Raw genomic sequence first — 27,203 nt, forward strand, 5'->3', positions numbered from 1 at the left:
TCTGTGTTTTTATACATACATACACATACAATTATATATATCATATATACACACATATTCAGATATCCACAGTCCTGGTCCAACTATAGTTAAAAACACCTTCTTTTTTTTTTGTCCAAGTATATGGTACTCCATCTAATCCATTGTTCATACATTTACAGAGCACATGGTCTTCACACATGCCCTGACTCACTTCCTGTCTTTGTTTCAATCATGCCTCAGCCATGTGCTTCGTCCACCATTTTAAAATCTGACCTAAATAGCTGCAACCAAAAATAGCACATGGTTTCCGGATTTTTTTCCAACTACACACAACTTCATCAATTTCTCCATCTTTCTCTCAAGATAAACAACACCAAACAAGCAATCTTTCTCTATGCATACCAGATAAAAACAGACAAACAAAAAGACGGGGGAGATGACAAATAACTGAAACACTAAAGAAAACCTGCAGTTTGCAGCACACACTTCCAAATCCTTCCTTATACTGCCACGTGGTCCCTGTCTGATTTCTGCGTTCTGTAATATACAAAAAAATACCTAGTATCACCCCTGACTACAAGGTGTCTATACCGGCCGATTCGCCTCTCTTGGAGGACTTGTAACTAGCCTCTATAATACCGACTTCCGTTAACCTGCCTCTATTGGAGGACTTGTAACTTGCCTCTATAATACAGACTTCCGTTAACCTGCCTCTCTTGGAGGACTTGTAACTAGCCTCTATAACACAGACTTCTGTTAACCTGCCTCTCTTGGAAGACTTGTAACTAGCCTCTATAACACAGACTTCTGTTAACCTGCCTCTCTTGGAGGACTTGTAACTAGCCTCTATAACACAGACTTCTGTTAACCTGCCTCTCTTGGAGGACTTGTAACTAGCCTCTATAACACAGCTTTGAGAGCCCGTGAAAAACACGTGCCTAACCTGACCAATTAAAACTTGCTCTTTATCTCTAGGCCTCTTGCCGAGTCATTCATTCTAGGCCTGAAGCCAAAACTCTATTTATTACACCCCGAGCCGAGTCATTCACTCTAGGCCTCGAGCCACAACTCTATTTAAATCTCTACCAGAACCGCAAAACATGACAGGCAACAACCAAAAACCGTACCACATGGAGTGTCCTCCACGTTTCCAAACACCGCTCAAAAACTCACTTGCTATCCTAACTACCAGTCAATCTCCCCTCTAGACAAATACAGAACAGACAGCAGGCAACTGAATATGTGACGGTTCTTCCGAGATTAATATGGCCAGCAGCGGAGAAACTCTTCTGCTGTCACAGATATCGCAAAAAATAGACACGGTCAAGCAATCAGTGCCACACACCCTGAGACACACGAGTAAAGCGGGCTTTACACGCTACGACATCGCTAATGCGGAGTCGTTGGGGTCACGGAATTCGTGACGCACATCCGGCCGCATTAGCGATGCCGTTGCGTGTGACATCGATTAGCGATTTTGCATCGTTGCAAAACAGTGAAAAATCGCTAATCGGCGACACGGGGGTCCATTCCCAATTATCGTTACTTCAGCAGTAACGAGGTTGTTCCTCATTCCTGCGGCATCACACATCGCTGCGTGTGACGCCGCAGGAGCGAGGAACGTCTCCCTACCTGCCTCCCGGCCGCTATGCGGAAGGAAGGAGGTGGGCGGGATGTTACGTCCCGCTCATCTCCGCCCCTCCGCTGCGATTGGGCGGCGGTTCAGTGACGTCGCTGTGACGCCGCACGGACCGCCCCCTTAGAAAGGAGGCGGTTCGCCGGTCACAGCGACGTCGCCGGACAGGTAAGTATGTGTGACGGCTCTGGGCGATGTTGTGCGCCACGGGCAGCGATATGCCCGTGTCGCGCAACAGATGGGGGCGGGTACGCACACTAGCGATATCGGGACCGATATCGCAGTGTGTAAAGTAGCCTTAAGACTTCAGATTATAAAAATCAGCAGACTTACCATGTTCTCGTATAAAGAGCTGATCAGACTCTTGGATCAGGGTATTTAGCACGTCCTGCCATTCCAATCGCCGGTCCTCAAGATTGTAGAGTTTCTCCTATACTGGCCCCACATTGGGCACCAATAATGTTAGGGTGAACTCTTAACCAGAGATCACTAGTTGCCTACTGCCTGGCCGAATTGGTATAGGCCAAGTACATGCATAAAAGAATTCACACCAGACACAGTCGGATATGAAGTCTCTTCTTGGTCACTAGAAATGGCACCGAACAGACTGAGGAGACTCATGCATCCTCTTGATATAGGCTAGGGGCGTACACAAGTTCAAATATGCCCATTTAGTGGGACAGTTCATGGGCTAGCGAATGGGGAGATCCGTGTTGCTGTTGATGGGTGGGTCTGACCAGTGGATGAAACCATGACGATGGGAGGGGCGTCATTTAGTGGATCCATGCTGATGGTTTGGTCTGTGATGTCATCTGATCTTTGGGTTGGTCTTCTAGCTTAACCAGGGGTCTTCCCTTATATGGTGGTCTTCTTTCATCTGGACATTCCTTGCATTCCAAGCAAGGTGTGGATAACAGGAAATGGCGGCCATCTTTATATCTGTGTCATGTATATGATCTGAAACCTGAATTATGTAAGGCAAATCGACATATTTCCCACAATCCCTTGTCAAGAGGTTAATTAAGTATTTAATCTTATGGCTCTCCTCAACAATACCTCCCTCTAAACCATTCTATTGTGGCTCTGGAGGTATGTTTTAGGTCGTATTCCTGCTGGAAGGTGAAGCTACACTCCAGTCTCAAGTCGTTTGCAGCCTCTACCAGATTTTTTTCCAAGATTGCCCTGTACTCAGCTCCATCTATCTTCCCATCAACTCTGAGCAGCTTCCCTGTCCCTGATGAAAAAAGCCTACCCACAGAATAACGCCACCGTCACCATATTTGACGATGGGGATGGTGTTTTCAGGGTGATGTGCAGTATTTGATTTCCACAGAGGTGCATCTAGGCTTTCTGGCATCCAGGGCAAGAATTCAGTTTGGAGCCCCCCCACCAAGTGGTTTGGGGTGGTCGTCATGTGACCAATCATTCATATATGATTAGCACACTTACAGTCACATGATGGCAAGCTGCTCTTAATGATTCTCTCGATGGTCAATAAGAAACATAGAAGAAGAAGGAAGAAATGCCAGTCATCACATGCAAGTATGAAAATCGCATATGAGTGGAGAGGCCATATGATGACTGCTGGAACCAGCAATCAGAGCTGAATCCTGACAGGGAGTATATTACACGCTATTAGAACTGCTACACTGCTTACTTTTATAATTAAAGGGCTTATCTAGGTTTGAGATGAAAGTCTGCAGTGACTCTATGTGGCTACAGGCTTCTGAATTCTTACAGTGCGTGCTGCACACTTTTAGGATTCTCCCATGTCAGTGACAAGAGTGGACTGTCATGTGAGCACAAGTATGAAATGTGTATATGTGACGCCCTGGACTAGCCAGGTAGTCACAGGTAAGCCCTTGCATAACACCCGTCCTCCTAAAAAGGTAACAGCAGCCAACCACACTAAAACCTAGTCACCTCCCTCAGAGCCTAATGGTCACACCAGGGGGCAGAGCCAGTTGGTTGGCCATGCTCACCGAGGAGTCCAGAGGGCCTGAGGCAGGAAACTGTCAGATCAGTTGGAAAAGTCAGTTGTGAGTAGTCAAGTGGAGGAGTGTGCAGCAGGCCTGTGGTGACAGGTCTGCAGCGGAAACTGACAGGTGTGAGGGTCGTAGCCCGCACACCTTGGCTAGGAGGCAGGTGGTGGCTTGGCCTGCAGGAACCGGGAAGATGGCCAGGTGGAACCGTATTCACTGATTGAGGTCTGACCTTAGGTCCTTTCCCATCCCAAGACCCGAAAGAAGGCAACAGCCCACCGAGGGAGATAGAAAGCCACCGCACAGGCAGAGAGATCCCACGGGCCAGCGCCTGCGGGCAAACGGACTCCACCAACACAAACACAGCCGGGGAGCAGACTCCCACTGCTAAGGCACAGGCAGTCTACACAAACATAACAAGGTGCAGGAAAAAGGTCAGGACCACCAACCCGGGTGAGGGACAAGACGCAGCCGGCTGCGGGCACCGACCACCATCAACTTTGTTCATCAGAGACTTGAGTGTATCAGCAATCGTGAGTACAACAGTGCCATCCGGCCGCGCACCGCCCTGCACCGCCCAACCACTATGCTCACCTAGCGGGTCCCGGGGCCACCATCCCTGCCCATGGAGGGGTTAACATCTTGCTGCACTACCATCTCCCCCGGGTGCCCCGTAACTGCAGCGGTGGTGTCGACACCTTCACCACGTCCCGTCGGTGGCGTCACGAACTCTAACATGGCTCCGGCCGTACACCTACCTAACCACCCCCATCGAGATCGCCAGCAATCCCTTGCAGAGTAACATGACTCCCGGGTCCGGAGGCGCTCGAGCCACCCACCAAACGAGCCCGGACCCGAGCGGCTCGGCTGCAGCCGAGCGCGGGGCGGTACATATATTTCTGGCCACATTCTGATTTGATATGTCCGGCCTAACTCAATTCATTTTCAGTGAGTGAGGCCAAGCATGTCTATTCAGCACATGCCCACATGTATGTAAATTGCATATTTGCAGTTTCCTAACCTCCCACTCTCACTGCCGGCAACAGAGCATCCTGACAGCGTGCAGTGTGCACACTGTGAGAGTTTAGAAGTCTGCAGTCACATAGAGTGACACATGGAGTGACTGCAGACTCATCACAAACTTAGACAACCCCTTTAATGCTCATAACGTAAATAAAAACATAGTAATCCTTAAATTGTCAGACAGCACAAGACTTGATTAAAGAGACTACTTCAACATTGATGGCGTTTTCTTAGGATAGGTCACCAATTCTAGGTGTCGCGGCAGGTGGCTGGAAGTACTCAGTTCCAGATCTACTCCATCTGCTGATAGTGTACCGCCCCACGCTCGGCTGCAGCCGAGCCGCTCGGGTCCGGACTCGTTTGGTGGGTGGCTCGAGTGCCTCCGGACCCGGGGGTCACGTCGCTCTGCAAGGGGTTGCTGGCGATCTCGATGGGGGTGGTTAGGTAGGTGTACGGCCGGAGCCGTGTTTGAGTTCGTGACGCCACCCACGGGATGTGGTGAAGGTGTAGACACCACCGCTGCAGTTATGGGGGCACCCGGGAGAGATGGTCGTGCCGCAAGATCTTAACCCCTCCGTGGGCAGGGATGGTGACCCACTTGGGGAGAGTAGTGGTTGGGCGGTGCGCGGCCGGATGGCACTGTGGTACTCACGATTATTGACACACACAAGTCTCTGGTGAACAAAGTTGATGGTGGTCGGTGCCCGCAGCCGGCTGCGTCTTGTCCCCCACCCGGGTTGGTGGTCTTGGCCTTTCTCCTGCACCTTGTTATGTTTGTGTAGACTGCCTGTGCCTCAGCAATGGTAGTCCGCTCCCCGGCTGTGTATGTGTCGGTGGAGTCCGTTTGCCCGCAGGCGCTGGCCCGTGGGATCTCTCTGCCTGTGCGGTGGCTTTCTATCCCCCTCGGTGGGCTGTTGCCTTCTGTTGGGACTTGGGATGGGAAAGGACCTAAGGTCCAAACCTCAATCAGTAAATTTGACGTGGTCCAGTGGCTTCTTTGCCTCGTTCTGGGTCTGAGTACCCCCCCTGGTGCTCTGGTTTCCAGTCAGTTCCCCGGTTCGGAACCGGTGGGCCACTACCCTGTCCCGGTCCTTTACGGTTCCACCTGGCCGTCTTCCCGGCTCCTGCAGGCTAAGGCCACCGCCTTCCTCCTAGCCAAGGTGTGCGGGCTACGACCGTCACACCTGTCAATTTTCACTGCAGACCTGTCACCACAGGCCTGCTGCACACTCCTCTCAACTCTACTTCCAACTTAACTGAACTGAACTGAACCGCCTGGCTCCGCCCCCTGGTGTGTCCATTAAGCTCTGAGGGAGGTGACTAGGATTTAATGTGGTTGGCTGCTGTTACCCTTTTTAGGGGGACGGGTGTTATGCGGGGCCTATCTGTGACTACCTGGCTAGTCCAGGGCGTCACAATAGTAGCAGCAGCCTCCTATTAAAATCAAGGAGGCAAATCTGCAGTACCCGGCCGAGAACACTATCAGAAGACGGAGCAAATCCGGAACTAAGTATTTCCGGGCACCTGCACCAAGTACGGCTGATCAGCAGGGGTCCCATTCCTCTCCCATCGGAAGTGAGGCGCAAGTGGGACCGAGGCCTAATGATCAGAATTAGTCAGCATCACAAATAAACATTTACATCTAGGTACCTTATAGATGACGTTGTCTCTGATCGGAGTCATTTCTTTCTATTCTTCATCTTGTTCTGACGCCATGATGACTTTTCACATTCACAGCTCGACTCTGCAGATCTCAATCTTCTCCGCTCTTCTGCAGCACATCCTGACATAATGCCCTTAAAAATAGCAGAATGATTACACTACTTCTATATAAAAACAACTGCCCTACGCTGTGCCCCTAAATAAATCATGGCCCCACACTGTGTTCTCTGCACAAAATATCACACACACACTGACCTTCTTATGGTACATGCCCTCTCCTTTCCATACTGAGCCCACTCTTCACACTGTTGTCTCACACTGTGTCCCCTTATACTGCCCAGTCTTTATACTGTGCTCTCTCATCACACTCCCTCTCCTCCTCGGTATGGCCTCACACTGTCCCCTCATGCTACCCCCTCTCCATACCGCCCCACTTCCACTACTCAGTCTCTATTTTGTGATCCCTCACATTTTTCTCATCCCTTACTGTCTCTTCACTACCTCCGTCCTCAGCCTCCCCTCACTCGCCATACTGTGTCTGTATACATTTCCCCCTTGCTCCTCATACTTTGTCCGCACTCAGCCTACCCACTTGCTTCTCATACCGTGTCCTCAAATTTGCTCCCTTGGTCTTTATTCTGTCTTCAAAATTTCTTTACCCTCTTTGTTCCCCATACTATGTCCGCATACATTCCAACCAATCACTCCACATACTATGTTTATATACAATCCTCCCTCACCCTCGCTCCCTATAGTATGTCTGTATACATCACCCCCACCTTCTCTCCCCATACTTCACCCCTCACCCTCTCCCCCAGATACTGTGAGCATAGATACTTGCCCCTTCCCACCCTCTCTCTTCCATACTGTGTCTATAGATATTTCTCCTACCTCATCCTCTCTCCCACATATTGTGTCTATAGATACTGCCTCCTCTCCACCCTCTGTCCCCCAAAACTGTGTCCATAGATACTCCCCCTCTCATCCCATATTGTTACTCTTTGGTGTCTTCAGCTTCACTGGAGCACTTATCACCAACGTTGCCTGCCGCCTCAGCGGCACTGAAGAGTGACGTCAGCAGTGCGATCAGCTAACCTGATCACACTACTTACATTGCTCTAACCTGGAAGTCAGGGCTGGGGGTCACGGCTTCAATTGTCCTCAAGTCTGAAACTTACAAGGACAATTCATTAGTGTGAGCCGGTGTGCCACACTTTCGCTGAATCTCAGCTATTAGATTGACAGCCGGTCTCAGGCTATGTGTCCACGTTGCTTTTTACCTGCTTTTTACCTGCTTTTTTGCTGCTTTTTCAACTGCAGCGTTTAATGGCAAAATAGATGTGCTCTTCTTTTCAAGCAAAGTCTATGGGAATTTGGGTTTCTTGTCCGCACTATGCAGTTCAAACTGCTGCCTTTTTGTAGCAGAACTTTGGCAAAAAGTCAGCTTTGCAGTGCAAAACCCAAATGGCAAAAACAATTGACATGTCAATTGTTTTTGCCATTTGCGTTTTGAACTGCAAAGCAGAGTTTTTGACCACATTTCTGCTAGAAAAAGGCTGCAGTTTGAACTGCATAGTGGGCACAAGAAACCCAAATTCCCACAGACTTTGCTTGAAAAGCAGAGCACATCTATTTTGCCATTAAACGCTGCAGTTGAAAAAGCAGGTAAAAAGCAGGTAAAAAGCAACGTGGACACATAGCCTCAGAGAATATCCGTGACTGCCCTACTGCAGAGGCTTTCTTCATATTGTCAGCAGAATCCCCCACCCCAAACCCCCCTTTTTCCCAACCGCTAATAAAAACACAACACCCTTCTTTGGATAAATTGGCCAAATCGGCCCGGTTTATTAACAAACATTATAACAGATAATAAATAACCATTTTGCCAATGCAAGGGCGGTTCTTGGAGCCCCAAAACCTGGCGGACACCAAATATTGTTACCAAACCATCCGGCATATTTTGCCCCCAGCCGCGCCTACAAGCTCGGGGGCACCACCTTTGCCGGAAAACAGTGTCCCTAACCGACTCTCAGGGGACCCCACCCCTGGAGAGCCCCCCCAAGTCCGCCAGGCAATTACCATACCAGAATAAACAAAGGGGGGTGGTCCCCCATCTATCCGATGTACCACCCCCCACCCCGAATTTCCACCGACTCCAAGAACCCCCCTCGCCACCGCTCGCCGAAATGACTCGAACCCCAATATAAAATTAAATGAACCTCGACTCCACCGTCTTCTCCGACAAAGATTAAACATATATGTATAGGGCGGGAGGGCGGGACCTTCTCTAATGGTACCTCGCGCCGAAGTAGTGCCCCCCCCCTTTCTCCCTGGACATATATACAGCCCCCACCCTGTCCCCTCCCCTGGCCCTATAGATCCACCCCCCCTAAACTCTTGACCCCGCAAAAGCCCGCTCTTTCTACAGAAAAACATTAACCCCTTGCTGCCCTGCAAAGGTGAGTCATGGGTCACTACGCCCATAGCTCTGCCCTGGCTCCGTTCAGCCTTGACTGCCCTACTGCAGAGGCTTTCTTCATATTGTCAGCAGAATCCCCCACCCCAAACCCCCCTTTTTCCCAACCGCTAATAAAAACACAACACCCTTCTTTGGATAAATTGGCCAAATCGGCCCGGTTTATTAACAAACATTATAACAGATAATAAATAACCATTTTGCCAATGCAAGGGCGGTTCTTGGAGCCCCAAAACCTGGCGGACACCAAATATTGTTACCAAACCATCCGGCATATTTTGCCCCCAGCCGCGCCTACAAGCTCGGGGGCACCACCTTTGCCGGAAAACAGTGTCCCTAACCGACTCTCAGGGGACCCCACCCCTGGAGAGCCCCCCCAAGTCCGCCAGGCAATTACCATACCAGAATAAACAAAGGGGGGTGGTCCCCCATCTATCCGATGTACCACCCCCCACCCCGAATTTCCACCGACTCCAAGAACCCCCCTCGCCACCGCTCGCCGAAATGACTCGAACCCCAATATAAAATTAAATGAACCTCGACTCCACCGTCTTCTCCGACAAAGATTAAACATATATGTATAGGGCGGGAGGGCGGGACCTTCTCTAATGGTACCTCGCGCCGAAGTAGTGCCCCCCCCTTTCTCCCTGGACATATATACAGCCCCCACCCTGTCCCCTCCCCTGGCCCTATAGATCCACCCCCCCTAAACTCTTGACCCCGCAAAAGCCCGCTCTTTCTACAGAAAAACATTAACCCCTTGCTGCCCTGCAAAGGTGAGTCATGGGTCACTACGCCCATAGCTCTGCCCTGGCTCCGTTCAGCCTTGACTGCCCTACTGCAGAGGCTTTCTTCATATTGTCAGCAGAATCCCCCACCCCAAACCCCCCTTTTTCCCAACCGCTAATAAAAACACAACACCCTTCTTTGGATAAATTGGCCAAATCGGCCCGGTTTATTAACAAACATTATAACAGATAATAAATAACCATTTTGCCAATGCAAGGGCGGTTCTTGGAGCCCCAAAACCTGGCGGACACCAAATATTGTTACCAAACCATCCGGCATATTTTGCCCCCAGCCGCGCCTACAAGCTCGGGGGCACCACCTTTGCCGGAAAACAGTGTCCCTAACCGACTCTCAGGGGACCCCACCCCTGGAGAGCCCCCCCAAGTCCGCCAGGCAATTACCATACCAGAATAAACAAAGGGGGGTGGTCCCCCATCTATCCGATGTACCACCCCCCACCCCGAATTTCCACCGACTCCAAGAACCCCCCTCGCCACCGCCACCACGAGCATTACCTGACACCTCATAATGCGAGTCACCCCACCAAAATGAGTGCCCGCTCCACACCTTCCTGAATGCCCAAGGCCCACAAATCAATACCCACGGCAGTCAGGTGCACACCATCTGATCGCCAAAAATTCCCCTCCCCCGACTCCAAGTCCCTGTGCCGAACCACAACTCCTCCATTCCTGGCCACAAAATTCCCAACCACCCTGTTGACCTTTATTCTGGTCTTGTCGATCCCCTCCAGGGACCGAGCCCCCCGCCAAACCTTTCTGGGAACAATGTCCGACCAAACCACCCTCAGCTTAGGACAAACTGACCAAAGGCGGAGCAGGTCATACCGTATATCCCGAATCAACTCCCGACAGGGGCGGGCCCCTAAATCGTTTCCCCCAATGTGCAACACCAGCACATCCGGGGTGCGATCCAATCGAGCGAACCGGTGAAAATCAACCAACACCTGCCGCCAGCGCATGCCCCTCACCCCGATCCAACGTACGATTACCTCGTCTCTGGACCAACCCAACTGCCGACCATTGCGCCGCACATCAGCTCTCAGTGCCCCCCAATAAACAAATGAATGGCCGAAAATCCAGACCAGGGGCGCACCACCTATAAAAGGAAACAAAACCAGAAAAGAGGGGGGGGGGGGGGAGGGTACAACAACCACAAGTCAGACACACTCCAGGAACTGCCATTAACTTGAGAACAACATTACAAATTTTTTTTTTTTTTTTTTATATATAAATACACCACTACACCAGACTAGCCACGACTTTTACAACAAATGGGGGCGGACGTACAGCCTGAACCTCCTCGACTCCCACCTGCCTATCCTCTTCACTGTCTCCGCTGGAAGCCCCCACCTATCTGCCTCCGTCGCCGCCCCAATGCGAAAAGAGTGGGCTGAAAACTTGTCCGCCTCCAACCCCAACCTCTCCAGGCATCTCTGAAAGACTGCCACAAACTGGTACCTGGACAAAACCGATCCGTCCTGATGCTTCAACAACGGGCCCATACGGCCAGGCCCCAATTCTAAGTACTGTTTAAAACAAGAGACAGGGCACATCAAGGCCCCCGCCAATGCCCATAAAGTGACCCTTCTTCCCCGACCAAGTTGATCCGCCTTAGACCGCCGGATCCAAAATTCCACAGAGTCTCCCAAATCAACTGTGTCTTCTCCCAAAACGCCCCCCCCACGGGACGACGCTGGGGACACCAATTCGCCTATCCTCGTAGCTCCGAAGAAAGCCCAGGAAAACGCCAACCGAAACAAAACCAATTCAAAATAGGAAACACACACTCGCTCCAGCTGCACACCCAGCTCTTCCAGCAGCTGGAATGACACCGGCCTCCGACTGTCCAGTCTATGAAGCCCCTTCCTCAAGCCCCTCACAGCTTGTCGAACCAAAAAATTCTTTGTTATGTCAACCATCCCCCGCAATTTACAACCAAACGCAACCCCTGCCATAAACCGATTAACCCTGGAAAAAGACCACTTACCGGAAGCCATCCGGCACATCCAACAAAGCAAAGCGCCTACAGAATCCTCGGCAGACTCCCCCGCCCCAAATTCCTGCCTCCAATTTGTCCATTCCATCCAAGCTGCTTCATATGCAGCCCACGTGCCAGGGGCCAATGATGCTCTGATCAACGAACTCGCCTCTCGAACACCAATTCCAAGAGCTCCGCCGGCCAGATGCTGCCAGCGGACTCCGCTTCCGGTGCCAGGCTCCAAAAACGATCCCACTGCAAGCGAGAAAGGGAATCAGCAATGGCGTTCTCAACCCCCGGCACATGCACTGCCACAACCCACGCATTAAGACAAAGGCACCGCAACACAAAGTACCGCAACAAGCGGACAACCGGAGGAGACGCGCCCGACAGGTTATTAATTGCCATGACTACTGACATATTGTCACAGTGAAAACGAATTTTTCTGTTGCTGAAATGCTCTCCCCAAACGGACAACGCCACCACAATTGGAAAAAACTCCAACAAAGTCAAATTCCGTGTAAACCCTGCTTCATGCCAAGCCGCGGGCCACTCTCCCACGCACCATCTGCCGCCGAAGTAAGCTCCAAAGCCCTTACCCCCCGCGGCATCGGTGAAGAGCTCACAATCAAAATCATCTAAGACTTCCGCAATCATTAGCGACCGGCCATTGTACTTCTCTAAAAAACTGCCCCATACCGCCAAATCCTCCCTAAGGTCCCGAGTCAACCTTATGTAATGCCTTGGGGAGCGCGCTCCAGCGGTCGCCGACGCCAACCTTCTTGAGAAAACGCGGCCCATGGGCATGATGCGGCAAGCAAAATTAAGCTTGCCCAACAAAGACTGGAGGTCCCTCAACTGGATTTTTCTAAGACGCGCAGCCGATCCCACCTCTGCCCGCAAAGCTGAGATCTTTTCTTCAGGCAGCCTGCACTCCATCAACACAGTATCAATAGTGATACCCAAAAAATTCAGACAAGTACACGGGCCTTCCGTCTTATCCTGAGCCAAGGGGACCCCGAACCGGCCAGACAACCACTCCATAGTCCCCAACAACGTCTGACACACTGCCGACTCAGCGGGGCCGATAAACAAAAAATCGTCAAGATAATGGATCGCCGACGAGAGCTGCGCCACATCACACACTGCCCATTCTAAAAAGGAACTAAACGCTTCAAAATAAGCGCAAGAAATGGAACACCCCATTGGTAAGCAACGATCAACAAAATAGGAACCGTCCCAAAAACAACCCAACAGTCGCATACTCTCAGGATGCACCGGCAGCAAGCGGAATGCCGACTCGATGTCAGTCTTCGCTAACAATGCTCCCCGACCACATTTCCGAACCCAGCTGACGGCTGCGTCAAACGAGGTATAAACCACCGCACAGAGGTCTGGGTCAATACCATCATTCACCGACAAACCCTTGGGGAACGACAAATGCTGAATGAGCCGAAATTTGTTCGGCTCCTTCTTTGGGACGACCCCTAACGGAGATACTACCAAATTGGGGATGGGGGGGGATGCAAACGGACCCGCCATCCGCCCACAAGCAACCTCCCCAAAAAGCTTTTTAGCCACAACCTCTGGGTGTCGCCGCGCCGACAACAAATTCTTTAACTGAAACGGAACAACATGAGGAGGGGGGGGATCCTGAAACCAACACGAAAACCATCCTCCAACAATACCGCCTTATCCCGCTTGGGGTATCTATCTAGATAAGGGGCCATCTCGTGAAGCCTCACCGGGCTCACCCCCTTTTCCCAAATCTCCCCCTGCCTTGGGCCTACCCTTCTTAAAGCAACGAGCTGCTCCATGGGAGGACCCTCCACAACCTGAGCACTGATGCTTAAACTTGCAGGAGTTTCCAAACTTGCACTGGCTGTCGTTAAACTGCCAGCACACACCTGCCTTTGCTCCAACACCCCCTGCCTGGGTCCCCGCACCCCCAGCAGTAGTGTGGCCGGCCGACCCGGCCCCCCCGTGAAAGGGCTGACCATAACGAGCCGGAGCCATGACTTTTAACCATAAACCAATATCCTTCTGATCCCAACGGATACTGGGTCGCACGGCTTTCCGCTGCCTAAATTGTTCATCGTACCGCAACCACGTCTGCCCACCATAAATCCTATGAGCTTCCGCTATAGCATCCATGTAGCAGAATAGCCCAGAACAATTATCCGGCGCCTTTTCGCCAATGACGCTAGCTAGGATCGCAAAAGCCTGCAACCAGTTAACAAACGTTTGAGGGATCAGCCGCCACCTCCGCTTTTCTTCCTCCTCCTTCTTGCTATCATCCTTCTTTTTCTTATCCAAATTAAACTTCTCCAAAGGAAGGAGGGAAAAAATTTCCACGTATTCATCCTTCCAGATCTTCTCCTTCACTTCCTTCTTTAAATGCGCCCCCAGGGGGCCCTCAAAGCAAACGTACACCTCCCCTCTGGCCCTATCATCCAAAATAATCCTATCTCCCTCCTTATCCTTCTCCTTCTCCTTTTGCCCGGGATCCGCCACACTATCCCCAGCAACCACCTCGCTTCCCGTCGGTACCACAACCACAGCCGATGCTGCCGCCCCAGAATCCGGCACCCACGCTGGGACAGGAGACCCGGACGCCCCCTGACTCGTCCTATCCAACTGCGCCAACAAATCACGCACACCCTTCAAAACATTGGTCAGACTACCGACATCAAACCCCGCCGCGCTCGGCCCCGCGACCCCCAGACCCCCTATGACGCCCTGCGCCTGGCCCCTGCTCACTCCCGGGGAAACTAAACTAGGTGAGGACGCACACAACATAGAGGAGTACTCACCAAGCTGCGTCGGTACATGAGACCCACCAGCCGAAAATCCTGACTCCAGACGACGATCTCCTCCAGAATGGACCAGCACGGAAACGTCTTCGGCAGCTCGACCAGGGGGGACCTGGGAACCCGCCGCGCTCGACCTTGGTCGGATGACCCGGGAGCGAACCGGATAATGAGATGCAGGATGACTCCCCTCAGATGCCGACCGTGAAGGCGACCTCCTCCTGGATCGCGACCTCGATCGGGATGGCGCAGGCCCCTGCCGTGCGGGCGAATTTCTCCCCGTCGCTGACCTCCCTGATGGCGACCCGCTCCTCCGCGTCGAAGGGGACCGAAACCTGGACCGCGACCTCCTCTCTGGCGATGATCTCTGCAGCTGCAATGCCCCACTCCTGGCAGTATCCTCGAACCCAGTGCGCGCTGTCATCCTGGAAGCTGCATCCATCCTGGGCTCGGCAGGTGACGCTCCTTGCAGGGTCGTACTCCACACTCCCGGCCCCGGAGGCCCCGCAGAAACTCCATCTCCATGCTGTCTAGCAGTCCCCCCGACAGGAGCATCGCCAGGGAGGACCGCCGCCATTTTGTCGTAGCCTGAAGCAGTAGAGGCAGCTGAGCCGGTCACATGACCCCTGGAGGGACCGCCCACCGCCGCAGGTCCTGAACGCCGAGCAGGATTCCTCCCTCGCCTGCTCCTGCTAGCTGCTGCAGGTGGATTCTTCTGGTGAGGAGGGTCCCCGGAGGGGCTCCTACGGCGCCGCTGAGGACCAGGAGCAGCATCAGGCGAGAACCTCTCCGGTGCCCTCGCCCTGCGCCCACTCCGGAGCGGTGGGGGGTCAGCTTCAGACACCGCATCCGGACCTCCCAGGATCTCCCTCAACGCTGTCCTGATCGCCGCTCCATCTGCGCCGCCGGCAGCAGCCCGAAGCTGCTCCAGGAGTCCTGCAACCGATGCCATCAGATCAGGGGGAGACAAGGTGAGGTGACACGGGGACCTTCTCTAATGGTACCTCGCGCCGAAGTAGTGCCCCCCCCCTTTCTCCCTGGACATATATACAGCCCCCACCCTGTCCCCTCCCCTGGCCCTATAGATCCACCCCCCCTAAACTCTTGACCCCGCAAAAGCCCGCTCTTTCTACAGAAAAACATTAACCCCTTGCTGCCCTGCAAAGGTGAGTCATGGGTCACTACGCCCATAGCTCTGCCCTGGCTCCGTTCAGCCTGCTCCCACAACGGAGCAGCAAAACACAGCCACCAGGGAAACTGTCAGAGCACCACATCAGGCAACCCGACGACACCCCCTGATAGCTGCGCCTAGGGCACATGCCCCGCCAGCCCCCCTAGATACGCCTTTGGTTTTTCACTACACATAGTGTTTTGCGTTTAGCATAAAAAGCTCTACTTTGGGCTCATCTAATGAGAATAACTTTTTCCACATGCATGTAGGGGACACAGCTATCATGTGGAAGAAGTAGTTTTGCTCAGATGAGACCAAGGTAGAACATGTGATAAAAACTAAAGGGTGCTTTACACGCTGCAACATCCCTAGCGTTTGCTAACGATGTCGAGCGCGATAGCACCCACCCCCGTCGAACATTATCGCTACGGCAGCGTCACACGCACATACCTTGTCATCGACGTCGCTGTGAACGCTGAACAATCCCTCCCTCAAGGGCGAGGTGCGTTTGGCATCATAGCGACGTCACTGCGGCGTCACTAAGCGGCCAGCCAATAGAAGTGGAGGGGCGGAGATGAGCGGCCAGAATATCCCGCCCACCTCCTTCCTTCCGCATTGCCGGTGGACGCAGGTAAGGAGATGTTCGTCGCTCCTGCGGTGTCACACAGCGATGTATGATGCCGCAGAAACGAGGAACAACATCGCTAGTGCCCAAACAACGATATTTTGTTTTAGAACGACCTCTCCAAACCCAACGATTTTTACCACTTTTGGGATCGTTGGAGGTCGCTCATACGTGTCACACGCTGCGAAGTCGCTAACGGCGCCGGATGTGCGTCACAAACACTGTGACCCCGACGATATATTGTTAGCGATGTAGTAGTGTGAAAAGCACCCTTATGACTGCACATCACCCTGAAAACACCATTTATACTGTCAAATATGGTGGTGGCCGCATTATGCTGTGGTTATACTTTTCTTCATCAGGGAAGGGAAGCTGGTCAGAGTTGATGAGAAGATGGATGGAGCTAAATACAGGGCAATCCTGAAGGAAAACCTGTTAGGCTAAGTTCACACTTCGATTGTTTTGCATCAGTCACATGCGTCGCTTGTGCTCGTACAACGGATGACAACGGATGACAAAGAACAGAATTCTTTGTCGGATTCTGTTGTGTGCGGGGGGTGGAGTTCGGGGGGCAGAGTTCGGGGTGGGTGGAGCCGAGCGGGGCCGTGGCATTGAGTGCGTCAGTGCCGCGGGGACTGCAGGACAGGTAAGTGTGAGTGTAAGTGTGAGAGTGTGTGTGTGTGTGTGTATATATATGTATACATTCTGTGTGCGGGGGGCGGAGCGCGAGGGGGCGGAGTTCGGGGTGGGTGGACGTCAGTGCCGCGGGGACTGCAGGACAAGTAAGTGTGAGTGTAAGTGTGAGAGTGTGTGTGTGTGTGTGTGTGTGTACACATGCTGAGTGCGGGAGGTGGCGGAGCCGAGCGGTGAAGTGTCTGGCTCCGTGCACAGCCAGGGTAAATATCGGGTAAAAGCAAAGCACTTTTTGCTTGGTTACCCGATATTTATCTTGGTTACCAGCATACACCGCTTAGCGCGGGCTCCCTGCACATGTAACCAGTGTAAATACCGGGTAACTAACCAAAGCGCGTTGCTTAGTAACCCGATGTTTATCCTTGTTATCTGTGCGGGGAGCCAGAGAGCGAATGCGCAGCTAAATCCAACGGATTCCACTGCACAAAAAACGTTACAGGCTGCGTTGCTCCCGCCCGGCGGTCAGTCAAAAAACGACTGACCGCGACGCAGCGGATGCAACGCAGCATCATCAGTCACAATCCGTCGCTAATAGAAGTCTATGGGGAAAAATTGGAATCCTGCAAAATATTTTGCAGGATACCGTAATTCCTCAAGGCGACGGATTGTGACTGATACAAAACAACGGAAGTGTGAACTTAGTCTTAGGCGGGCTTTGTACGTTGCGACATCGCAAGCCGATGCTGCGATGTCGCACACGATAGTCCCCGCCCCGTCGCAGGTACGATATCGTGTGATAGCTGGCATAGCAAAAATCATCGCTACGCCAACTTCACATGCACTCACCTGCCCTGCGACCGTCGCTCTGGCCGGCGACCCGCCTCCTTCCTAAGGGGGCGGGTCGTGCGGCGTCATAGCGACGTCACACGACAGGCGGCCAATAGCGGCGGAGGGGCGGAGATGAGCAGGATGTAAACATCGCGCCCACCTCCTTCCTTCCACATATCCTACGGAAGCCGCGGTGACGCCGGTAGGAGATGTTCCTCGCTCCTGCGACTTCACACACAGCGATGTGTGCTGCCGCAGGAGCGAGGAACATCGGACCGTCGCGTCAGCGTAATTATGGATTACGCCGACGCTGCACCGATGATACGATTACGACGATTTTGCGCTCGTTAATCGTATCATCTAGGCTTTACACACTACGATGTCGCATGCGATGCCGGATGTGCGTCACTTTCAATTTGACCCCACCGACATCGCACCTGCGATGTCGTAGTGTGCAAAGCCCGGCTTAGAGGCTGCAAAAGACTTGAGATTGCAGCATAGATTCACCTTTCAGCAGGACGACTCTAAACATACTACCAGAGTTATAATAAAATGGTTGAGATCAAAGCATATTGATGTGTGAGAATGACCTAATCAAAGCCCAGACTACATCCTAATGAGGATCTGTAGCAAGATTTGAAAATTGCTGTTTACAGATGCCTCCATCCAATCTCACTAAGCTAGGGCTATTTTGCAAAGAATAGGCAAAAAATGTTAAGATATGCAAAGCTGGTAGAGACATACCCTAAAGGTCCAGTCACACTAAGCAACTTACCAGCGATCCCAACAACGATAGGGATCGCTGGTAAGTTGCTAGGAGGTTGCTGGTGAGATGTCACACTGCAACGCTCCAGCGATCCCACCAGCAACCTGACCTGGCAGGGATCGCTGGAGCGTGGCTACACAAGTTGCTGGTGAGCTCACCAGCAACCAGTGACAAGCCCCCAGCGCCGCGTGGAAGCTGCTGCGCTTGGTAACTAAGGTAAATATCGGGTAACCAACCCGATATTTACCTTGGTTACCAGTGCACGGAGCTACACGTGCAGAGAGCAGGGAGCAGCGCACACTGAGCGCTGGCTCCCTGCTCTCGTAGTTACAGCACACATCAGGTTAATTACACGATGTGTGCTGCAGCTACATGTGCACAGAGCAGGGAGCAGCGCACAATGCTTAGCGGTGGCTCCTTGCTCTCCTAGTTACAGCACACATGGGGTTAATTTCCCGATGTGTGCTGTAGCTACATGTGCAGAGAGCAGGGAGCAGCTCACACTGAGCGCTGGCTCCTTGCTCTCCTAGTTACAGCACACATGGGGTTAATTTCCCGATGTGTGCTGCAGCTACATGTGCAGAGAGCAGGGAGCAGCGCACACTGCTTAGCGCTGGCTCCTTGCTCTCCTAGTTACAGCACACATCGGGTTAATTAACCCGATGTGTCCTGCAGCTACATGTGCACACAGCAGGAGCCGGCAGCACAGGCAGTGAGAGCGGCGGAGGCTGGTATCAAAGGTAAATATCGGGTAACCAAGGACAGGGCTTCTTGGTTACCCGATGTTTACATTGGTTACCAGCCTCCACAGAAGCCGGCTCCTGCTGCCTGCACATAAGTTGTTGCTGTCTCGCTGTCACACACAGCGATCTGTGCTTCACAGCGGGACAGCAACAACTAAAAAATGGCCCAGGACATTCAGCAACAACCAACGACCTCACAGCAGGGGCCAGGTTGTTGCTGGATGTCACACACAGCAACATCGCTAGCAACGTCACAAAAGTTGTTCGTTAGCAGCAATGTTGCTAGCGATGTTGCTTAGTGTGACGGGGCCTTAAAAGACTTGTTAATTGCAGCTAAAAGTGGTCCTACAATGGGTAGTGATGGGCAGATCTTGACTGAAAAAAAAGTCCGGATCCGCGTGGTTTCAAAAGAATCCGGGTGCTGGGCCCGGGCCTGAAGCTCTCACGGAACTGTGGCTAATGATCCTGATCCTGCAATTCAGGGAATAAAAAAGAAATAAAGGAAAAATAAAGTAAGCACGCTATTGTGGCGCCCCTGAGGCTTCCGTCGCCACAGAGACATTGCACCCCAGCCAGAGGTGTGATGTCCCATCCTGGGTAAGGAAAGGGGTGAACGCCGGTCCACAGGCAAATTCACACTACACCCATTGTTAGGTACACACAGGGACCAGGGACAGTGGCAGCAATCCTCCCATGCTGCATGCTGGGAGGGGCCGTAAGACCCATCCCTGCTCCCATAGGATGGTAGCTTAGCAACTGGGTGGGTGGGAGGAGCCAGCCGAGAGTAGAGCAGACAAGGAAGGTCTAGAGAGAGAGTTTCAGTTTACCTTAGGGAGGAGGGGAGTGAGGAATTCTGTGGGAGACAGAGAAGTGAGAAGTGTGAGTCTGCAGAGAGAGCTGAAAGGAGAAGTGCTCTAGTCAGTCAGGAGCAAGAAGAAGAAAGCGACGCTTCCTGGTGAAGACCCTGGGACCCAGTAGGTCCAGGTGACACCAAGTAGAACAGAAGGGATTCCAGGGCCACAGATAGCTTTCAGGCTCGTGGCCTGTTCCACAGAAACATCGGTGGAGGGATCAAGCTGCACACATGGGACGGTCCCTAGAAACTGGAGGAGGAAAAGTCATCTCCAAAGGTGAAAACCGAGGCCCAGGGAAAGCTGCAAGCTCCCCGGGCCACAGCCCCCAGCAGAACCTCTAGAAAGGGGGTAAATTACCGACAGGCAAGCCCCTGGCCCGGAGGCTGTTGTGGATGCCGAGCCAGGTTCAGCCAACAAGGGCAAGGCTTAAGGAGACAGCTGAAGAAAGGAACACATAGAGGGGTGCACCGGCTTTCATTCCAGGATCTACTCAGGATCGGTGGAGGTCCCTGACAGTGGGTTCCAGCAGTCCAAAGGCTCCGGTGTGCTGCAGCCCAGGAACTGTGAGTAAACATCTTGAAATTGCACCCCCTGGTGTTGTCTCCGTTTTTCCGCCTGCACTATTCCATCACTGCATAGACACTTACAAGCACCAACAGATGCCCCGGGGCACCGCTCCACCTGTGGGGAGTAGGACCATCCAAGCTGCCATTCCACCAGCCCCGGAGGCCTCATACAGCAGCGGCGGCTTATTAGCCACAAACCACAGGTGGCGTCACGAATAATACAAACTTTAATCACCCATCAGTCACCAGCCATATTAATTGACCCCACCAGAGTCACGGAGTCGGGCCCCGCCACCACTGACGACCCCCGGACTAGTCCGGCCCGGCACCGGGTGTCCCATAGCCCTGGGGAGGGCGAGTCACTATACTTACCAAGTCATCGATGCAGCTGCTTCCGTGCCGCTCAACCTTCTTCCAGGGCCACTTATTAGCAGCCTATTATGTATTTACTGCTTCCCTAACCCACCAACAAACCTGCCATCTGTGGTTGGCTGCAGTCAGAGGCGTCCCCAGCCTGTGTGACAGCTTGTCTGACTACTTGCGATAATAGACCCTGTCTGCGGGTCTTTATCGTGGTATAAAAATAAATAAATAAATTGATGTAGGATCTCTCCATATTATGATACCCAGAACAGATAAAGCATACGGCTACAGGCTGCAGCTGTGCCGCCCCTGCAGCGGTCGAACCGCTCGGATCCGGGGGTTGCTGTGGATCAAGGGTCTCCGGACCCGGGGGCTCACGGCCACTTCAAATGTAAAGGGGGTATTTACAGGGGATAAGAGTTCGTGACGCGGTAAAAGGGAGTACCGCCTCTGCCTATGTGAGTACCCGGGGAAACTGGAGTGTGGCAGCCAGCTAACGTTCCCTCCACTGGATGATGGATATGTAGGGGAGCGTGGTGCATATTGCAAGCAGGGGAGGATAGCGTACTCACTCAGGCAGTGTTGGTCGTGAAGCGACCGCAAAGCAGACTCTGACACAGAGGTAAACCAAGCCTCTGGGTGCCTCTGCCACTCCAGGAGAGCTCGTCCGGGAGTCCACTCCCTTTGGTATTGCTAGTGGTCCGTACCTTGCCTCCATGAACTAGTATTTTAGATGTTCTAAGTGACCCCTCTGCTTGAAGCTGTCGGGGTCCCGCTCCCCACTATTAAGTAGGGAAGCTGTGCTCTCGATGGCTGACACTTGGGATTTCAGTGGGCCGCATAAGCTGGAAAGCCCTATTCCCCTCTTTGTGTTGATCCATTCGATCTCTGAGCTCTTGGGGAAAGTTCATAAAGAGACTATCCTCCACAGGTTAATTATCAAGTTGCGTGAAGCTACTTCCTAATCTAGGGTCCAGTACCCCGCCGTGCTCGGCACCGGTTTGGTTACTAGGTACTCTGGTGCCTACCGTTACCCAAAACTAAGCTTGGCACCTATTTCCAATACCCTGGGACCGGGTCTCCGACTTCTTCGGTCCCAGACCACTGTCTGGGACCTAGCCAACTTCTCCCAGGGAGGTCCAACTCCCCCTAGCTCCTCACTCTCTGATGGCTACCACACAACTAAGATGATTGAAAAAAGAAAATATTCAGCTCACCTGTCATCCAAGACCACGAAAACCAGGAGGTGCCCGTGGTCCGCTGGTCAGTCCTAGCAAGCAAGTTAGGAATAGGAAAAAATGAAGGTATGGACCCAGCACCAATATCCAGATAAAATAGAAAAAAATCCGTTATTTATGTAAGTTAAAAAATATTGTTCATGCTGAAACTGAAGGCTGAAAAATTATTACATAGGGGACCTTAACGCGTTTCGGACTAGCAATTAAAAGAAGTCCTTAGTCATAAATGCTTATAACTAAGGACTTCTTTACTTTAATTTCTAGTCCGAAATGCGTTAAGGTCTCCTATGTAATAATTTTTCAGCCTGCTGTTTCAGCATGAAAAATATTTTTTAACTTACATAAATAAAGGATTTTTTTTCTATTTTATCTGGATATTGGTGCTGGGTCCATACCTTCGTTTTTTCCTATTCCTACCACACAACTAACTCTGCCCCTCCCACCAGTCTTCCTGACCCCTAGGTGGGTGGCCCTGTTCCAGCTAGACCCCCCCCACTGGTGTGCCTGACAGGGTGTGGTGTGAGGAGTGACTAGGATTTGAATGCTGATGGAGCAATACCAAAGGTTAGGATCCTAGAACCATGGGGGGTTGAGTCCTGCACCAGAAGTAAAGGAAGTGCAGTACCCTGTGACACCCTGACTAGTTCACGTTCGTCACACAGACATGTGCTTATCCTGGCTGTGTATCAAAATAAGAGAAACTGCATGCGGATTTAAAAAAAATAAAACACATAAACAAATAATTTTAAATATACGCGTGTGGTCCCCCACTTTTGATACCCAGCCATAATAAATCCCAACAGCTGGGGCCTGGTATTCTTAGGCTGGGGAAACCCATGCTCATTGGGCTCTCTGAGCATAAAAATAGCAACCTGCAGCCGCTGAGGATAGTCGCATCCATTAGATGTGACAATCCTGGAACTTTACCCGGCTCTTCCCTATTGTCCTGATCCGGTGGCAATCAGGGTAATAAGGGTTTAATAACAGCCCACAGCTGCCACTAAGCCCTAAATTAGTAATGGGAGGCATCTATGAGATCCCCTCATTATTAAACTGTAAGTGAAAAAAAATAAACATAAACACCAAAAAATATTTATTTATTTGTTTATTTTTAAATAGAATGCAAATAAACCCCTCTTTCACCAATTTATTAACTGGATTAATTTATTTTATATTTTGCTAGATCAGACATTTCTGAGCACAGCGATACCAAATAAAACTGCATCTCAATAATTAAAATATCATCAAAATGTTAATTTATTTCAGTAACTCCATACAAAAAGGGAAACACATATATTATATAAAGTCATTACACACAGAGTGATCTATTCCTATATACCGTGTTTTTCCAAAAATAAGACACTGTCTTATACTTTTTTGCCCCCCATAAAAGCACCAGGTCTTATTTTTGGGGGAGGTCTTATTCTTGGAAAAACACGGTTGGGGGGTACGTTTACCCCCCAAAAAAGCAGACCCCCCCACTTCCAAGGTGACTCATACTTACCAGACCCAGACGTCTGTGTGGCTCCCAGGTCCTCCTGTGATCTCCGGTGGGTGCTGCACGCCAGTCCTCCCCTGATGCTGGGTGGCACGCTGACACACACAGCAGATCGCTGACACACTCACACAGACACACACACACACAATGACACATAGACACACACACACGCACACACACACATACACGCACACACACACACACGCACACACATTATATCCAGCATTAAAGAATGCTTCCGGCCACAGGGAATGATGGGAGGATGTCACGTGTCCGTAGGTCCTGTAAGCAAGCATTACGGCCGGTCCTTGCGCTCCACTGCACAGTCTCTCAGGATTCTGCCGGCGAGAAGAAATCGGTGTTGCTGGATGTGGTAAGTATGTGAGCCATCTGATGTGTGTGTGATTCGATGTTTGTCTGTGATCCGTTGTTTCTGTTAGTGATCCGATGTTTGTGTGTGCAATCTGATTATGTGTGCCATCTGATTGTGTGTATGATCTGATTGTGTATGTGATCCGATGTATGTGTGTGTGATCTGATTGTGTGTGAGATCGGATGTGTGTGGGTGTGCGATCACTGCAGGCCTCTGCTCGACATCTGGGGAGTGTGAATACGGGGTGTCCCGTTGTCTATAATGAAGTGTTCTGCAGTATCTTTAACTTTTTTAGCTGCATGGACATTAATTAATTCATTGCTGCATTTCCGAAGAAGAACAGGGTGAAAGTGATTATATAGCCAAATATGTCAGATGATTTGAACTCAATCAAACACATATGAGATATTCTGAAGAGACCAATTGAGCATCACTCTCTATCCATCATCCAAGCTCTGAGATATGGTGCTGTCCATGGAATTCACACAAAATGCTAGATGTAGTCGTTTTTGATCGGGGGGGTATTCATTTTTATTAACTGATGAGTAAAACTGAAGATTTTGGAATGAAAGTTACCTTTTTAGCCTTACTTTCATGTTATAGGTTAAAAAAAAAGTTCTATGAATCTCAGTCTTGGCAAAATTTGGGATATTGTTATTGTATTCACTGAGATATTGATTAAAATCTCACTTTTCAAAAGGGTGTATTTATTTGTGCTGGGCACTGTACCATATATATATACATGGTGTGCAGAATTGTTATCTAATTAGTTATTTTAATTATTGATTTTATTATTGAACTACAGTACTGTTGGTCAGTCCAAAGGCTAATAAACCTGAAACCTGAATATTTCAGAAAGTAAAAGTGAGGTTTTGTCATTCTTAGGAGAATATCTATGTGTGCAGAATAATTGAGCATCTATTAGTGTGCAGAATTATTATGCAACTAAGTGAAAATATTTTCCCATCTTAGTTGTTTATTTCCATTTGTTAAAGTTAAAATTAGAACCAAAAAAAAATTCAAAATGTCCAAAAATATACTATTAAGATTTAAAATAAATAAATATAAATATATAAATATATATATATATATATATATATATATATATATATATATATATATATATATATATGTGTGTGTGTGTGTGTGTGTGTGCACAGTATATCAGTCACCAATACAGCCCTTTTTGTTTTCAAAGAAGAAGAAAAAAGCCACGGTATAAAGGGCGCTGCTCACAAGAGAGATAGGAGATAAATTAATGAAGATTTATTTGAGCTACAACGCGTTTCAGGGATACAATAAAATAATAATTTCCCCCTCCCTCAGGTAGCAATGTTTTCAATGACAGTCATAAGCCATTTATCCATGACGTCAGTTTCTTAATCTGTTAATGACTCTCTGGGCAACACCAAACAAAGTCTCCCAGGAACTGGTCAGAGAGGTGTACAGTTTTTCTTTATTGTAAATCTCCCATTAAGAATGACTCACAAGTTCTCAATAGGGTTTAGGTCAGATAAGGAGGAGCCATATCGCTATTTTTTTAATCTTTAAGCACATTAATCACCAGGATTTTCCTATATAACCTAAAGCCAGTGCTATATTGGCACTATCAGGCTGATTCTATACATACCTTTAGTTGTCAGCTAGTGTTAGTGTGAATACTCTGTAATGTCTAACAGTTGCCTACTCTTAACGTAATTACTTTGGATCAAGTGCATGCTTAACACTAGAATTCCCTGGAATTTCAAGCTCCATAGGGTTCCAATGGTAGAAATGTTAAATGACCCCTCTCTGGGACTTCTAGTGTTAAAAGAATAACCTCAGACACACACACAGTCGGATGTGAATCTTTCCTCGATCAGAGGTTGGCCCAAAATGTGTTTATTCTAAGTGTAATATGAACTTATATAAACTCGGAAAAGGGGCATGGTCGGCTCGACAGTGGGCATGCCCGGATGTGTTCATTGGTCAGTAGGTTGGTCCATGGGTTGACTATTGGGCGGATCCATGATGCTGGTGGGTGGGTCTATGATGTCATCGGGGCAGATCCATGGGGACGTTGGTAGGCGGGTCTATGATGTCATTGGGGCAGATCCATGGTGATGCTGATTGGTGGGTCTATGACATCATCGGGGTGGATCAATGGTGATGCTGATGGGCAGGTCTATGATGTCATCAGAGGCCATCTTGCCTTGTGTGTGTGTTTGAAAACTGACTTATGTATTGAGAATTGGTTTCATTGGACATACTTCCCATAATCCCCAATGTCAAGAGGTTAATTAAGTATTTGATGGAAAGGCCCTCCTCAACAGTCCCCCCTAAATACTTTATTAACCGTTTGACCATACCATGGTCCCCTAACTCATCAGTCTCAAATACCCAACTGCAACTCTTTTCGTTTTGCTATCCACTATACGAGCAATGCTAAGCCTTTGCCCCCCATTGTTACAGACTGTTGATCAGAGATTCTGATGTACTTGCCCTACTCTGACTGCCTAGCTCAGGACTGTGAAAGACTGAAGGGGACCTAGCTGTTATATATCTACAGAATAACTAAACTCCTGAGCTAGGAAAGTGGGAACTGACGTTTCTACTTTTTTCTCGATCATCCTCCTTATACAGGGAAAAACACATCAAACAATAACAGCAGTTCAAACTTACACATCGATCACATCGCGTGCACATAATTCACAAAGGCATAGGTAGCGTCCCAGTTCTTGGAGCAGACTATTTAATGCAGAATAGCTCACCCAGATTTTGAGATAATTGATTAGAAAGAGTAAGGCAATTGTAAGAATAAGCTTCTTACCGTTATGCTGCAGCTTTTAGCATTACTGTTTCTGAAAGACTGATTCTCAGTCGACATCCTAGTGCTATCTGCGTCCTTGAGACTTTTCTACCTGAATACACCTGATTGTATCACAACACCAATGGATCTCCTCTTGTCTCGGGTCCATAATTTACTACCAGGAGGCCTTTAACAAGATTTCCCTTACATATGGATCCGATTACCTTCAGTAACACAGAGTAGCACTTTTACGGCTTCAAATACCAACAAATAAGACAATACCAGTTGCATTCAGGTGTGTGTTATCCTTAAAAAGTCATTTAAACCCTTAAACAAAATCACAAGGAGGAAGGGCCCACAGACTACCACACTGGTTCTGACCTTTGACTTACCCGGGAT

General features: G+C 50.2%; 1 protein-coding gene across 1 annotated transcript in view; it reads left to right on the top strand.

Moving 5' to 3' along the window:
- RTN4RL2 (reticulon 4 receptor like 2) overlaps positions 1-27,203 on the top strand; it is a 162,016-nt gene that overhangs the window by 102,128 nt on the left and 32,685 nt on the right. The gene's annotated exons all lie outside the window — the stretch shown is intronic.

This window comes from Anomaloglossus baeobatrachus, chromosome 5, assembly GCF_048569485.1.
Source record: "Anomaloglossus baeobatrachus isolate aAnoBae1 chromosome 5, aAnoBae1.hap1, whole genome shotgun sequence".
Classification (NCBI taxonomy): Eukaryota; Metazoa; Chordata; class Amphibia; order Anura; family Aromobatidae; genus Anomaloglossus; species Anomaloglossus baeobatrachus.